The following is a 16,198-nucleotide window of genomic DNA, read 5'->3' on the forward strand; positions in this document are numbered from 1 at the left end:
TTAAGGGGGGGGCACTGAGACTCTTTCGCGCGGGGCCCTCAAAAACCTGGAGCCGGCCCTGCTCCCGTGAGTCCTGTGAGGGGACACTGCCCGTCTCCTCCCGCGGGTCCTGTGAAGGGGACACAGCCCATCCTCCCGCGGGTCCTGTGAAGGGGACACAGCCCATCCTCCCGCGGTCCTGTGAGGGGGACACTACCCATCCTCCCGCGGTCCTGTGAGGGGGACACTACCCATCCTCCCGCGGTCCTGTGAGGGGACACTGCCCGTCCTCCCGCGGGTCCTGTGAGGGGACACTGCCCGTCCTCCCGCGGGCCCTCTGAGGGGACACTGCCCGTCTCCTCCCGCGGGTCCTGTGAGGGGGACACAGCCCGTCCTCCCGCGGTCCTGTGAGGGGACACAGCCCGTCCTCCCCCGGGTCCTGTGAGGGGACACTGCCCGTCCTCCTGCGGGTCCTGTGAGGGGACACAGCCCGTCCTCCCCCGGGTCCTCTGAGGGGACACTGCCCGTCTCCTCCCGCGGGTCCTGTGAAGGGGACACAGCCCATCCTCCCGTGAGTCCTCTGAGGGGACACTACCCATCCTCCCGCGGTCCTGTGAGGGGACACTGCCCGTCCTCCCCCGGGTCCTGTGAGGGGACACTGCCCGTCCTCCCGCGGGTCCTGTGAGGGGACACAGCCCGTCCTCCCCCGGGTCCTGTGAGGGGACACTGCCCGTCCTCCCCCGGGTCCTGTGAGGGGACACAGCCCGTCCTCCCCCGGGTCCTGTGAGGGGACACTGCCCGTCCTCCCGCGGGTCCTGTGAGGGGACACAGCCCGTCCTCCCCCGGGGTCCTGTGAGGGGACACAGCCCGTCCTCCCCCGGGTCCTGTGAGGGGACACTGCCCGTCCTCCCGCGGGTCCTGTGAGGGGACACTGCCCGTCCTCCCGCGGGTCCTGTGAGGGGACACTGCCCGTCCTCCCCCGGGTCCTGTGAGGGGACACTGCCCGTCCTCCCCCGGGTCCTGTGAGGGGACACTGCCCGTCCTCCCGCGGGTCCTGTGAGGGGACACTGCCCGTCCTCCCGCGGGTCCTGTGAGGGGACACTGCCCGTCCTCCCGCGGGTCCTGTGAGGGGACACTGCCCGTCCTCCCGCGGGTCCTGTGAGGGGACACTGCCCGTCCTCCCCCGGGTCCTGTGAGGGGACACTGCCCGTCCTCCCGCGGGTCCTGTGAGGGGACACTGCCCGTCCTCCCGCGGGTCCTGTGAGGGGACACTGCCCGTCCTCCCGCGGGTCCTGTGAGGGGACACTGCCCGTCCTCCCGCGGGTCCTGTGAAGGGACACTGCCCGTCCTCCCCCGGGTCCTGTGAGGGGACACTGCCCGTCCTCCCGCGGGTCCTGTGAGGGGACACTGCCCGTCCTCCCCCGGGTCCTGTGAGGGGACACAGCCCGTCCTCCCCCGGGTCCTGTGAGGGGACACTGCCCGTCCTCCCCCGGGTCCTGTGAGGGGACACTGCCCGTCCTCCCCCGGGTCCTGTGAGGGGACACTGCCCGTCCTCCCCCGGGTCCTGTGAGGGGACACTGCCCGTCCTCCCCCGGGTCCTGTGAGGGGACACTGCCCGTCCTCCCCCGGGTCCTGTGAGGGGACACTGCCCGTCCTCCCGCGGGTCCTGTGAGGGGACACTGCCCGTCCTTCCCCGGGTCCTGTGAGGGGACACAGCCCGTCCTCCCCCGGGTCCTGTGAGGGGACACTGCCCGTCCTCCCCCGGGTCCTGTGAGGGGACACTGCCCGTCCTCCCCCGGGTCCTGTGAGGGGACACTGCCCGTCCTCCCCCGGGTCCTGTGAGGGGACACTGCCCGTCCTCCCGCGGGTCCTGTGAGGGGACACTGCCCGTCCTCCCCCGGGTCCTGTGAGGGGACACTGCCCGTCCTCCCCCGGGTCCTGTGAGGGGACACAGCCCGTCCTCCCGCGGGTCCTGTGAGGGGACACTGCCCGTCCTCCCCCGGGTCCTGTGAGGGGACACTGCCCGTCCTCCCGCCTGCAGCAGCGCCCCCTCCCTCCTCTCGCAGAACTGCTCGCTCTGCCCTGCACTCTCAGCCCCGCTGTCCCCGCCGAGCTGCGACACAGAAGACGCTCTCCCGCTCACTCACTCGTCGGATGTGCAGCCCCTTTAAGAAGCACAATGACCTGTGTGTGGGAGGAGGGGCCGAGTCCTGACAATCAGGTGCACGGCTGAAGAACGGATGATGTCATCTCTGTAACGAGAGAGACCTGCCCGGGAGGAGGAGGAAGGACGGAGGAGACGGAGCAGAGCGGGAGGTCTCCCTGATTGCACCCTCCGGACGGGAGGATGAGGAGCCGCTCCGGGCCGCTGACGGTGAGTTCCCGCCCGTGCTCGTCCCTCATGAAGGTGACACACAACTTCTTGTATAAGGACTGCAGGCCGCACAGCGGAGCCCCGGAGCCGGCACTGGCACTGCCCGCCGGGCCCAGCTCTGCCTGACCCGCCGCTGCCCTGTCCGCAGCCGCACACGGAGATGCCCAGCGAGTTGCCATGCTGCTGGTCACTTCTGCCATATATATAGCCATGTTACTAGGCGGCGCTGGGAGGAGGAGGAAGAGGAGGAGGAGGAGGAGGAGGAGGGCTGCCTCACTGCTGTACCAGGGCATGTACTGATGGAGGAGAAGGGCTCTGCCAGTCCTGAAGGCCCTGCTGCTCTGCCCATGTGCAACCTGTGGCGTCCTGCATGCTGGGACTAGTAGTACTACATCAGCTGTACATACCTGCACGGATATTTTGTAATGTGATCTTGTAGAACATGACAATTCCTGGTTTCCTTCCTCAGCTGTGATATCTGTATCTGGGAGAGCTGAGTGACAGCCCATATGGCCACCATTACTGTGGTAAGGACGCTGTCACTGGGCTTACCCGGCAGGACTGCCTGGATACACGGCCGTATGGGATACGCCATGTATCGCTGCTGCAGCACAAGGCATCCCTTCCATTCAGGACTCGAGGAAAGCTGGGTGATGGAAAGATGCTTCCATTATCCGGGGTGCTGTCTGCCATCCTTTCCTGATCAGTGTCTGCCCCATATTTCCTTTTCGCCAGCAGTGTGGGAGATGTGTTGGCCCAGAGATGGGTAACATACCGTAGCCTCGTACAATGCCCCGTCGTTCATATCGTCCCCTTTGCTTTTTCTTACTTTTCCATTGATTTATCCGTATGAGGAGCGTTCGTGTCAGCATATAATGTACTGGAAACAGGAAGAAAATTCTAGGTGGGGTGAAGACAGCCCTCAATTGCGCCATTGTTTTGGGTTTTGGTTTTATGGGGCTCATTGTGCTGTAAATAGTGAGTTGACAATGGGATTCTCTAGGTCAGTACCACCACGGCGATACAAAACTGTTGTGGCTTATATATAGTTTAGTTGTTAAAAAAAATCAGAACATTACAACATTTTTTTTTACGTGTCACCATTTTCTGAGATCCATATCTTTTGTTATTTTTCCATCCGTGTTGCTGGGTTAGAACTTTGTGGTTTTTGTTTGAGAATTAGTTTTTATTGATATCACTTTGCAGTACAAATGACGTTTTAATCACATTTTTTAGGGAAGTCTGCTTACTGAATAACTGCAGCCTTTGCGCTTTGATTCGTTTATAGCGTTTAACGTACTTTTTATTTTCATCAGATGTTTGTGGACACAATAATACAAAGTGTTTTTGTTTGTTTTTTCTTTTCAAATCTGTATTTTTCAATGGGGAAAAAGGGAACATTTATACTCTGCGTTTATTTTTCTTATATTTTCTGTAACTTTTTTTCTTTTTAATTTTTACTCTTTTTTTTAAGTTTTCCTTATGGGACTTGCATCTGACTGCTTATATTATGTACTGCAATTGCAGTGCATTGAAATATATAGTGTAATTGTGGATCTCCTATGAAGCCCAGCTTGTGGCTTTCTAAAATTTACGAGTCCGACTGTATCTAGAAACAGATATAACTAATACATATTATATGGCACCCTGAGAGCATACCATGTATTATGTTTCCAATCTATAAAATTGCCTTATTTTATTCCAGGCTTTGTATTCTCTCTCCTCAAAAAATGCACATTGTTCTTCCATCCTAATAATAATCCACCATACATTTGGCAGCGGTGCTACTTGGGTTTAGTGTGTGTCTGTGTGTCGCTACTTCTGTTGCAGCAGATGTCTTCAGATACTGCAGATGATCCCCCAACGTGGTGGACTGCGGTAGGGAATTGCTATTTTGTATTGCTTTTCACATTTGTGTAATAACGATAAGAGAGAAATTCTCCGAAGCAGATGAACAAATTAGATTCCAAAACTGGATTCCAACCATGAAAAGTTACCATATGTTCTAATAAGGTAAATTTATCTTCCAGACTAAACACATGAAAAAGATCCAGAAGACACAGATGACTTTTCTCTTAACAGGAAGTCATTGTAGCAACTGTGTATCAAAGGAATAAGATGCGTCGTCTTTTCTAAAATCAATTCCTCTTACTCGGGAAGTTGAACTGTATAAAATGATGAATTCCACCTTACCCAGTGGTTTCCAACCTGTGACTCTGGAGGCTTGGGGCATGCTGGGAGATGTAGTTGCATTAGAGAGCCTCAGGTTTAAGACGATCACTTTGTGGGTTATACATAATTTAGTGCCAAAAAATTCAGAATTGGTGAAGAAAGGTTAAACTTGATGGACCTAGATCTTTTTTTTTTTTTTCAACCTATGTAAGTATCTCAAGTTTTTTAAAGACCCAAAGGGCTAATTTTAAAGCGCTTATTCAATCGTTCTTAAGAAACTGTGCTATAAGATTCTATGGCTTTTGTTAGAATGTGTTTGTCGCTCATCATTCAGAAGGACTTGGAATTGGACTTGACGTTAATTCAAAATAGTTGGAGGTAACGGAAACCTGCGCCATATTCTTCAGATAGTTGAATGCTTTTTTGGTATTTAGCTCCTCCGTCTGACCCCAAGTCCATCTGACTCCAGCCTGTATTCTCAATAAGGAGAAAGGAAGAAGTCTCTGCCGTATACCTTGTGGTGGTGGCCTTTTCCCTCTTAGAACAAGGCATCATAATAAACATGCCTGACGTCTGCTAACATGGGACTCCATGTTTATTAATCTGCAAGACCTTCTAAAAACACTTTCACCCAAACCACCCAGAGATGAATGAAGTCTTCATCTCTTGGATTCCTTGCATTCTTGTTGGTTCCCATGCAGCAAAAGCAGTAGATGAATCTGCAGCATCAAGCAGTGCCCACTGCATGGCCAAAGACTTGTATGTCTAAGCTGCAGCCCAACTTCTTCACCATTGCCTATTAGTACATATTACATTTTATGGAGACATACACACCATATAGTGTCTGTGTGAGCTTCACTTCTAGGACACACTACTTCTGTGTGTTACAGATACATATTATGGCTCAAATAGAAATCCAAGTTGTTCAACATCTGCTATTGATGGAGAAATGGGACACAGCATAAGCATTAGGTATTTGGTTGGTCCTGCTGAAACTGGCCATCATTCTTCTAAGATGTGTGGAGCAGTCGTTGCAGATTTTCATATTTCTAAGGAAAATTATGATTGAAAAAAGCATTATGTTTCCTTCACACTATAGATAAAGAACATCTAAACTTATATATTTTTTTTTTTCATAATTGTGTCCAGCACTGATGGTTATGACACTTTGATGTGAGATGTCTACAAATCTTCTAATGAAAGTGGCCTCCAAACTTCCTGCCTTCTCTTTACTGACTCATTGCCGTACTTCTTTTGTATGGATTCTGGCTATGGCGGGTGGGCACTATCAGTGTGTGCTTGGCTCCTAATTGGGTACTGTGGTCACATGATTTGCCCAAAGTGTTGCTGTTGGTGCTTTGGCTCCTGCGTTGTGGGATAGGCGCCATCTCCTCCTGCTACCCGCTTGCCCTGAGAGTTGTGGTGCTTGTAGTGTGACTAATGAAATACACTGCAAAGTGTCAGAACTTTCAACGCTGGACACAATTATGAAACAATAATTACTGTAGTTTAGTTACACTTTCAAGGAGATTTTTCAGTAAATCCCTCCCACGCACTTTTTGTTTTACAAAAAAACGAATATTACATGCCCTCCTCGGGTCCAGCACTGAGCCGCCGCTGCAACTCCCGATGTTTTACTGTATGCCGTGCTGACTTCACATCGATATTGCTGCAGCCAATCAGTGAGCTGAGCATCTTGTGCTGTCATTCATTTGTATGGAAGTTCTGAAAATTGTCAAACAAGTGTGTTCCTATTGTTGGGACTCACATTTATTATACATCTATGGCCCCAAGGTCCCCAATCTTTTCCACTGAAATCATCTCGAAGCAGTACACCAAGTTCCAAGGGTTCCCACAATACCTCCCATTTAGTGTTCTCCCATCTAGCACCCCCAACACAGTCACATCCAGCGTACCATACTTAAGTTATCTCAACCCCTAAGACCAGTATACGTGCATCCAGATCTGTTTTTCTGTTCAGAGCTACTCACAAAATTCATCATCTGGACATCTGCTCTTCATACATGTTTGCTAGACCTGGAGCAAATGCACCAAGCTGGCAGACGTCCGTGAGCCACAATTCATGGTACCGTGAGCCACATGTGGCTCCCAAGCTACAGGTTGAGGACCCTGCTGTGAAAATAAAATAACATTATACGGTGGGGATGACTTTCTGGTTTATAGTCTCTCTTCCCCCTGTAGCCTGGTTATTAAGATAGTAGGACACACACCACTACCAAAAAACATAGAGAGAAAAGGTACATGCATAGAAAATAGGATCACCACTCAAACTCTTTTAGAAAAAATGCAAAATATTTTATTTCCACACCAAAAGACACTACCCACAATTAAAAACATCTAAAAACATTCCAAATTGGAACATACATATTAGATCCAATGTTGTAATACACTATTCAATAATAATATACGTATGTATACATCTCCTGGCTATATATAAGTTTGCACCAAGCTTATAGGCTATTAATGTCTTGTGATCTTAAATACATTAAGTCCATAGGGCCAGTATGACAGCAACAATACTTAAAAAGTATACATGTAAATACCACACTGCAGGTAAAATTTCCCTCTCTGTAGTATTAATTTCCCAGGCTCACGCCTTGTACTGCATGTGTAGGTAACTGGACAAGGGTAAACAGGTAGAAATCCAACATAAGGTAAGTATAATACTTCACCCTAACAGTCCACTGTCGTCGCCCCCTGGCATTCCTGGTACTGAGAAAACCAAAAAACTTGTGGTTAACATTCATTGATAAACAAGGTTTTGGAGGAGCTCAGTGAGTAGGTGTCTATCCAGATAGAAATGTGATGTGAATGTTCCCATTTGATCAGGTACAAGAGATCTATAGAATTCATACCTAACCACAGTCCCATAAGCGGCAGCCTACAGGATGTTTTAGGCTACTTTCACACTGGCGTCGTGCACTGTACGTCACAATGCGTCGTTGTGGAGAAAAAACGCATCCTGCAAAGTTGCCCGCAGGATGCGTTTTTTCCCCATAGACTAACATTACCGACGCATTGCGACGCAGTGCCACACGTTGCAACCGTCGTGTTTTGGCGCACCGCCTCCACAAAAAAAGTTACATGTAACTTTTTTTTGTGCGTTGGGACCGCCATTTTCGACCGCGCATGCCCGGCCGAAACTCCGCCCCTCCTCCCCTTACCTTACAATGAAGCAGCGGAAGCGTCTTAAGACTGCTTCCGCTGCCAACGTCGGGCATTTTCTTCATAGTATGCGTCGGTACGTAGGGCCGACGCAGCGCGACGGCCCCGTACCGACGCTAGTGTGAAAGCAGCCTTATCTGGCAGGGGTGAGTGGAAAATTTGTTTTTATACAGTTTTTCTATTCTCTGTCATGGTGTAAAAATAGAATACGATAACACCAATACACTGCACCAAAGAAAATTAATGCATGTTTATTAATAGGCAAGGTTTTCTTAACTGTTGCCCTAAACCACCCAGAGAAACCGGGGTTCCTCATCTTTAGATACCCTTAAATCTTTGCTGAAATGGCCAAAGGGTGGCACATACTTTTTCATTGCAGCCAAGGCTGTAGGTCAAGGATCTGTTGCATCCAGCTGACTTTCAGCCAAAGGCCATGTGCACACATTGAGTATTTGGTGAGTTTTTTTACCCCAGTATTTGTAAGCCAAAACCAGGAGTGGAACGGTCAGAGCAAAAGCCTAATAGAAACATTTGCACCACTTCTGCATTTATCACTCACTCCTGGGGTAAAAATCTCATCAAATACTGAATGTGCATTTGGCCAAAGGTCTGCAAACGAGCATTGGTAGGAGTGCTAGTTCTTGACTATTGTCTCATCCACGTAGACTGGAAATCATCAGATGAACAAGCAAAATGCTTGCTCGTCAGGTGCAATGATTTTTTTTATGCCAGCATAAGATTGTCAGAATCAGCATCACGTCGCCCCCAGTAGATGTGCTTGTGATAGCATGATATTCTATGTGCAGAGAACAATTGGTGACCTCTGAACAGGTCAGTATAAGACCACCAGTCAGTTTGTATATAGCTTTTGGGCAGTCGTTTAATGGCCTGGGTCGGCCTGTTTACAGGGGCTGGTTTGACAGATGTGTGAATACATGGAAAGATCACCAGGTCTCCTGACCAGAGCTATCTGCTTCATAGGCAGACAAGTAGCGGTTAGCTCAGGTCAGAAGACTCTGGGGTCAGAACATGACTTCTGATGCCCAACCGTCACATCACTATATACAGAGGCATATTATAGAGCCGTAGGGGCTTTTTGTGGTGCCTGTGAGTAATGTTAACCCGATGGATAACTTCCACGTTAAAGGTATGTGCACGTAGCTGGCTTATGTGTTGTACAGATCATAAACTGGCTCATTCAAACTGAAAGTTTCCCAACAATCAGTCATTTTTGGCTAAGCATGGAGTCCTTGCAGGCAGTGGTGTTACTAGAGTCCAGTGGGTTTCTGGGCAAATTTAGGGCAGGCACTGCGCCTCTACACTCAACTTTGTCCCCACTTCTTTGTATCATGTATAAGTTCATTCATACACCCGCTTCAATTATGTATCACTGACAGTGACTCACAGATGATGTTTTCTCTGATTTTTGAAATTGTATTTTTTTTCCTCCTTTTCTGTCCTTCCTAGACAGCGTTAACAACATCCCCTGAGGGAAAATCCTTATCCCTCACCACTGCAGTGATCTGCACAGTCTGTGACAACACAGATAAATTCGGACCCCAGATTAGATCCCTATACAAATTAAGATTCCAGATGAGATAATGAAAAATGTTGACCCCCCCTCCCCAGACCATATGCTTTCCTCCACGGCTCTCAAGCTCCTTTTCAGCTCTTGACACTACCTTATATATACGGTAATATTTTCACGCAGACACCCCGGAGGTAAAGAGGTGCCTTAAAGCAAGGATAGTATTAAGAATTATTTGCACACTTCCCATCACGCTCTTCTTCATCCACATACCAGGTGTTGCCCCAATGGCTACCCCACTGCCTACAGGTACATGAAGTCACAGGCTCTCTGTGCTGGTGTATGTGAGCTTTGCTTTTAGTATAGATTACTCCCTAATTATAGGATGGACCCATAACTTGCCTATGTGCTGTGTAGATCCATCATACTGTGATCTCTTCCTCCCATCTGTCCTTTTTCATCAAGAACAAAAAGCAATCTCTGCACAAGGGAAATGGGAAATTTTGAGTGTTGCCTTTTTATTCTGGTCACCCTTCCTGTATCGGGTGAATGACAAACAGGATAGTGCATCCTCATAAAAACGTGTCCCGAAAAGGGTTTCCTAGACGGCCTTTTGTGTATTCTTCAAGTCATTTCCTCCTATTTACATAGCTTGACAAATGTAGTAATGTCACCTTGACATTAACGGGGTAAAATATTTTTGATATGTATCATTTGGTTCCACGTACAGTAAATTTAAAGAAAAAAAAATGCTCAAAAATATTGTCTTCTTGTTTCATTGCTAATATTTCCTCTGGAAAAATACGCTAAGATCCAGAATTATGGTGTGAAATGTTGCAGGCCTGACTGGTGGAGCATGTTGTGCAGAAGCCTGTGCGACTCCGTCACGTGGGCCTAAGCCCTCTCCAATATTCCCATTTGGTGACCCACTTACTGCAAAGCGAAAGGCGGCACTGTGTTTCTAACTTCAGCTGCCTGCATGGGTGAAACAGCTAATCCATTGCTGTGTAAAGCTGCCATTATCAGAATGGCTATGGTTAATACTCCAGGAGGGAGGGAAGAAGGGGCGGCCTGCTATTGGCGGACTATTTTAGGTAATAGCGGCTATTGCTCGGTGTGATGCTGATAATACTTTGAATAGAGATTCCCGTGGAGGATGCTGCACTGTGTTCTAGATCAGAAAAGGGAAGAGATGTAATCAGATGTTGTGTATATCTGTACAATGTAATGCACAGGTAAATAGAATTATTCACCTATGTAACGCTTGCTTGTATAATTGCAGATACATGCAGTTTGCTCTTATTTCATCCCCCCCCCCCCCTCCCGAGTGCAATTCCAGCTACGTTGCTGCAGTCTGCTGTAGCAGAAAATAAAAGGAACAGGTGTAAGCATGTCCGCTCTCATTGATGCCAGTACAGCGGAGCTGGTTTGTGTGTCTGTCAGCTCGTGGGATATCAGCGTTATCGTTAGCATAGCTGTCAGTTGCTTCAGCCTCGGGGACTGCAGTCCTGGGCCAGAGCGCCGCTCTCTGAAGCTCTTTATTTAGCCTGCTTTTCCCTAGCAGAATAATCTTTATGGCAAATCAGAAGGCCGCACCAGCCAATCAGAGTGCAGAGATTTGGGAATGGTCGTAAGTTGTCATGAAAACAACGAATTTGCTTCAGCCTTGATATGCTAATGAACTGGCTTTGATTTGTTCTGCCAACTCATATGCAGCTGATCCTGGAAAACTTTGTATGTATTGACGTCTATGGTGTGGTTTTATTTTTAGATGTAGTGATATATGTATATAATCACACACTGTTTATGGTGTCTGTATACCAGTGTTATGATACGATATTATGTAAATGCCGGACGTTTTCTGGTTCGCTCATGCAATGATGGTCCCGATTTATTGATTGTTGAGTTCCGTTTCAGTTGAAACAATCAATAAAGGCAATCTGGTGAGCCAAGCCTGGGATTCATCTTGTGAACTGTCGCAGAACGCGAACACACAAATGCTTTCTGTCTGTCCTGTCAGGTAAGGCTGGAGTCACACTAGCGATTTTGAAATCAGTACGATTTTGATGCAGGAGAGTCGGACGAGTGTCATGCGTCTTTCATGCGAGTGTAGTCTGATTTTTCACACCTAGCATCTGAATTACATCCGAGTGCAGTGTGATTTTAACATGAGCTTTTACATAGAGCAATTCTCTGTCATTTACATATTTTCCAAGGAAATATATGTGTATCTCATAGATAGATATAAAAAAAGTCAATTTATGTGCCGTGTACTGTAAAATCACGCTGACAGGTTAGAATATAATAGAAGATAAAATAGATACTGTGTTTTTTGGATTATAAAACACTGCAGATTATAAGACGCATCTCAAATTTTGAGGAGAAAAATAGGATTTTTTATATATATATATATATATATATATATATATATATATATATATATATATATATATATATATATATATATAATATATAAAATGGTGGTGCATCTTATAATCCACTAGATGGTGGCCCGATTCTAACGCATCGGGTATTCTAGAATATGCATGTCCACGTAGTATATTGCACAGCCCACGTAGTATATTGCACAGCCCACGTAGTATATTGCCCAGCCACGTAGTATATTGCCCAGCCACGTAGTATATTGCCCAGCCACATAGTATAATGCCCAGTCACATAGTATACAGCACAGAGCCACGTAGTATACAGCACAGAGCCACGTAGTATACAGCACAGAGCCACGTAGTATACAGCACAGAGCCACGTAGTATACAGCACAGAGCCACGTAGTATACAGCACAGAGCCACGTAGTATACAGCACAGAGCCACGTAGTATACAGCAGACAGGTAGTATACAGCACAGACACGTAGTATATTGCCCAGCCACGTAGTATATTGCCCAGCCACGTAGTATATTGCCCAGCCACGTAGTATATTGCCCAGCCACGTAGTATATAGCCCAGCCACGTAGTATATAGCCCAGCCACGTAGTATATAGCCCAGCCACGTAGTATATAGCCCAGCCACGTAGTATATTGCCCAGCCACATAGTATAATGCCCAGTCACATAGTATACAGCACAGAGCCACGTAGTATACAGCACAGAGCCACGTAGTATACAGCACAGAGCCACGTAGTATACAGCACAGAGCCACGTAGTATACAGCACAGAGCCACGTAGTATACAGCAGACAGGTAGTATACAGCACAGACACGTAGTATATAGCCCAGCCACGTAGTATATAGCCCAGCCACGTAGTATATAGCCCAGCCACGTAGTATATAGCCCAGCCACGTAGTATATAGCCCAGCCACGTAGTATATAGCCCAGCCACGTAGTATATAGCCCAGCCACGTAGTATATAGCCCAGCCACGTAGTATATTGCCCAGTCACGTAGTATACAGCACAGAGCCACGTAGTATACAGCACAGACACATAGTATATTGGCCAGTCACGTAGTATGCACCATATCCCTGTTAAAAAAAAGAATTAAAATAAAAAATAGTTACATACTCACCCTCCGTTGGCCCCCGGATCGAAGCGGCCGGTTACCGATGCTCCTCGCGCGCTCCGGTCTGAAGAGTGCATTGCGGTCTCGCGAGATAATGACGTAGCGGTCTCGCGAGACCGCAATGCATGGAGCGGTCACCGGGGCGTCGCGAGGAGCGTCGGTAACCGGCCACTTCGATCCGGGGGCCAACGGAGGGTGAGTATGTAACTATTTTTTATTTTTTTATTATTTTTAACATTAGATCTTTTTACTATTCATGCTGCATGGTCAGCATGAATAGTAAAAATTTGGTCACACAGGGTTAATAGCAGCGTTAACCGAGTGCGTTACACCGCGGTCAACGCTGCCATTAACCCTGTGTGAGCGCTGACTGGAGGGGAGTACGGAGCGGGCACTGACTGAGGGGAGGAATGAGCGGCCATTTTTCCGCCGGACTGTGTCCATCGCGGATTGGTCGTGGCTGTTTTGCCGCGACCAATCAGCGACTTGGATTTCCATGACAGACAGAGGCCGCGACCAATGAATATCCGTGACAGACAGACAGACAGAAGGACAGAAAGACGGAAGTGACCCTTAGACAATTATATAGTAGATGCGTCGTATTGCATACTGGGGGTGGTGGCTGCAGTGAAGCGGGGTCCCAGGGTCGCTGCTTGAGGAGGCAGGAGTGGGGTGATGCTGCAGGACGGAGGCTAGGATGAGGAGGTGTTCAGATGTGCAGCACGTGGTAGAGGAAGTGACATTTACGAGTAGTCAGTACCCAGTGGCGCTTGTGACTCCAACATATGTTTCGCCTGGTGGCTTTCTCAGGGAGTGTCACTACTTGAGAATGCCACCAGTCGAAACGTATGTCGGAGTCACAAGCACCGCTGGGTACTGACTACTCGTAAATGTAACTTCCTCTACTCTTTTCCTTTTGTGATTTTTGTGCCTACACTAGCATGTGAATACTTATATTACTCTATACATCTGTATGCACCTGTTTACAAGTATTTTGGCTATAGGCCGAATGTATGGAAGTCCTCATGTTGTGTAGTCACTATACCTACTCCTTTTTTTTGCAGCGGTTTCCCCTTATATAACCTGTTTTCCCCCTCTATGTTTTTTATTGCCTTTTAGATCTTTAATCTAATAAAAACTATTTCCAGTTCACCACCTGACAGCACCATGGAGGATGTCCTTCTTACCCTCAGTGGGACAGGAACAACGAGCAGTTAAAAAGACCCTCCCCTTTCCACCCACCAGTGTTCTTCCTGTCCCACTGGGGATAGGAACAGCGAATGTGTCCTCGGACGGTGTTGTGCAGATGGTGAGGATCGGGGGGCCCAGCCTTTCCCGCCACAAGAAGTCTGCGGCTGATACCTGCGATGGGGGGTCCCTCAGCCCGCCCCAGTGTGACGCTTCTGGGGACGGGTCTGCTTCCTCCTCCTTGGGGGCTCTTGGGCCAGGCGCCATTCCGCTGAAGCGCATCAGTCTTCCTCGGCAGACCGGTGGGGAGAGGCCGGTGAAGCAGTGGCCGTGTCACTTCCGGGAGCGACGGCCGCGCCACTTCCGGTCTCCAGGGAGCCCAGCGGCGGCGCCTGCCTCGCAAAGGGGGTTTCTCAGCACAGTCACTCCGTGCAGGGTGCGGTCGAGGATGACCAGGATCAACAGGTAAAGGAATATAAGGGGGGTAGGGCGCAGTACCTACCACCGGCCATCCTGAATTGGGAGCACCCGGTGTGCTCTTTAGCAATGCAGGATACAGCCAAGCCTGAGGGACCAGAACAGAGCCAGGGGCACGTGAGTAGGCTACTCACAAAAGCCATGCCACAAAGCTATACCAGTCCCCCATGCGCTCGGAGATAAGGTGAAAATCTCAGTGTGTTTTTAGGGAGAGCCATCCACCCTGTCAGCAGAGAAAAAGAAATCCGGGAAGAGTAAATGTCTCGAGCCTGAGTCTCCCTCATACCAGCCAAGCAGAACCGCAGAGATCGCGGAAAAAGCTTAGGAAATCTAGCCCCTCCTCGGATGAAGAAGTTTTGGAAGATTCAGATCAGGACGAAAGGGAGGATTCGATAGGAAGGGGGAAAAGATATCTCTTTTCAGAGGCAGACACAGATGAGCTCCTGCACGCAATACGGGACACTATGCAGTTGCAGGACACCCCGGATGAAGTATCTATACAGGATGAGATGTTTGGCGATCTGCGTACCCAGGTCACTACAGTATTCCCAGTTAATAGCCATATCCGGTCCATGATCTTAGAAGAGTGGCCGGCTGGAAAATAAGCAGAGCACAGCGGTGACGTCACCGCTGTGATCTGCTTTCACTTTACGGCGGCACTCAGTCAGAGCGGGAAGCAGACTGCGAGGGACCCTGACGGACACCGGAATGTGAGTATGTACGGTTTTTTTTTTTTTACTTTTACGATGGTAACCAGGGTAAACATCGGGTTACTAAGCGCGGCCCTGCGCTTAGTAACCCGATGTTTACCCTGGTTACCCGGGGCCCTCTGCATCGTTGGTCGCTGGAGAGCGGTCTGTGTGACAGCTCCCCAGCGACCACACAACGACTTTCCAACGATCACGGCCAGGTCGTATCGCTGGTCGTGATCGTTGGAAAGTTGCAGAGTGTGACAGTACCCTAATGCTGTAGATAAGCCCCCAATGTAACCTGAAAGATACACTCACCCAGGGGTGGTCCCGGTGCGGTCCGGACCAATGGGCGTCGCGGACCGGGTTCGGCGCCTCCTATCTTCATACGATGGCGTCCTCTTCTTTTCTTCCTGTCGCGGCTCGTGCGCAGGCATACTGATTTGCCCTGTTGAGGGCAGAGCAAAGTACTGCAGTGCTCAGGCACCGGGCCTCTCTGATCTTTCCCAGCGCCTGCGCACTGCAGTACTTTTACTCTGCCCTCAACAGGGCAGAGAAAGTACGTCTGCACAGGAGGAGCAGCAAGAAACACAGAACAGGACGTCATCGTATGAAGATGGGAGGCCCTGGACCCGGACCACGACGCCCATCGGACCGCACCAGGACCACCCCTGGGTGAGTAATTTAACTTGTTTTTCTTATCTTTCAGATTACATCTGGGGCATATCTACAGCATTACAAAATGCTGTATATAAGCCCCTGATGCCGGTGACCTTAGCTTATAGGTGAATTTTGGCGTGACAGATTCCCTTTAAATCGCTGCCTTTGCTAAAGCTCGCGACAGCATTCATGGCCGACACGTCGGCAGAGTCAGTGCGATTCGCCGCCAGGAGCGAGTCTTTATTTAATGCGGCCAGAAGAGCAGTCTGCCTAAAGACTTGGTCGGGAGAGACCTAGTCAAAAAACTCTGTGCGATTCCATTCTCGGGGGGTAAAGTGTTTGGGCCAATTTTAGATGACATACTAGAAAAGGCCTCAGATAAGAAAAAAGGGTTCCCTGAGGAGTACGAGAAAATACCAGCCCTTTAGTAG

At 49.0% G+C, this 16,198-nt stretch overlaps 1 protein-coding gene across 5 annotated transcripts in view; it reads left to right on the forward strand.

The window, feature by feature from the left end:
• Positions 1 to 2,175: 2,175 nt before the first annotated feature.
• The window catches only part of USP54 (ubiquitin specific peptidase 54), a 142,521-nt gene continuing 128,498 nt past the window's right edge, over positions 2,176 to 16,198 (forward strand). For 3 of the 5 annotated variants that reach the window (XR_013214531.1, XM_077259260.1, XM_077259264.1), the window contains exon 1: positions 2,176 to 2,353. The gene's annotated coding sequence lies outside the window, so the exon portion shown is untranslated. The remainder of the gene's footprint in view (positions 2,354 to 16,198) is intronic. The other 2 variants (XM_077259262.1, XM_077259263.1) reach the window with 1 other exon arrangement.

Source organism: Ranitomeya variabilis, chromosome 4, assembly GCF_051348905.1.
Source record: "Ranitomeya variabilis isolate aRanVar5 chromosome 4, aRanVar5.hap1, whole genome shotgun sequence".
NCBI lineage: Eukaryota > Metazoa > Chordata > Amphibia > Anura > Dendrobatidae > Ranitomeya > Ranitomeya variabilis.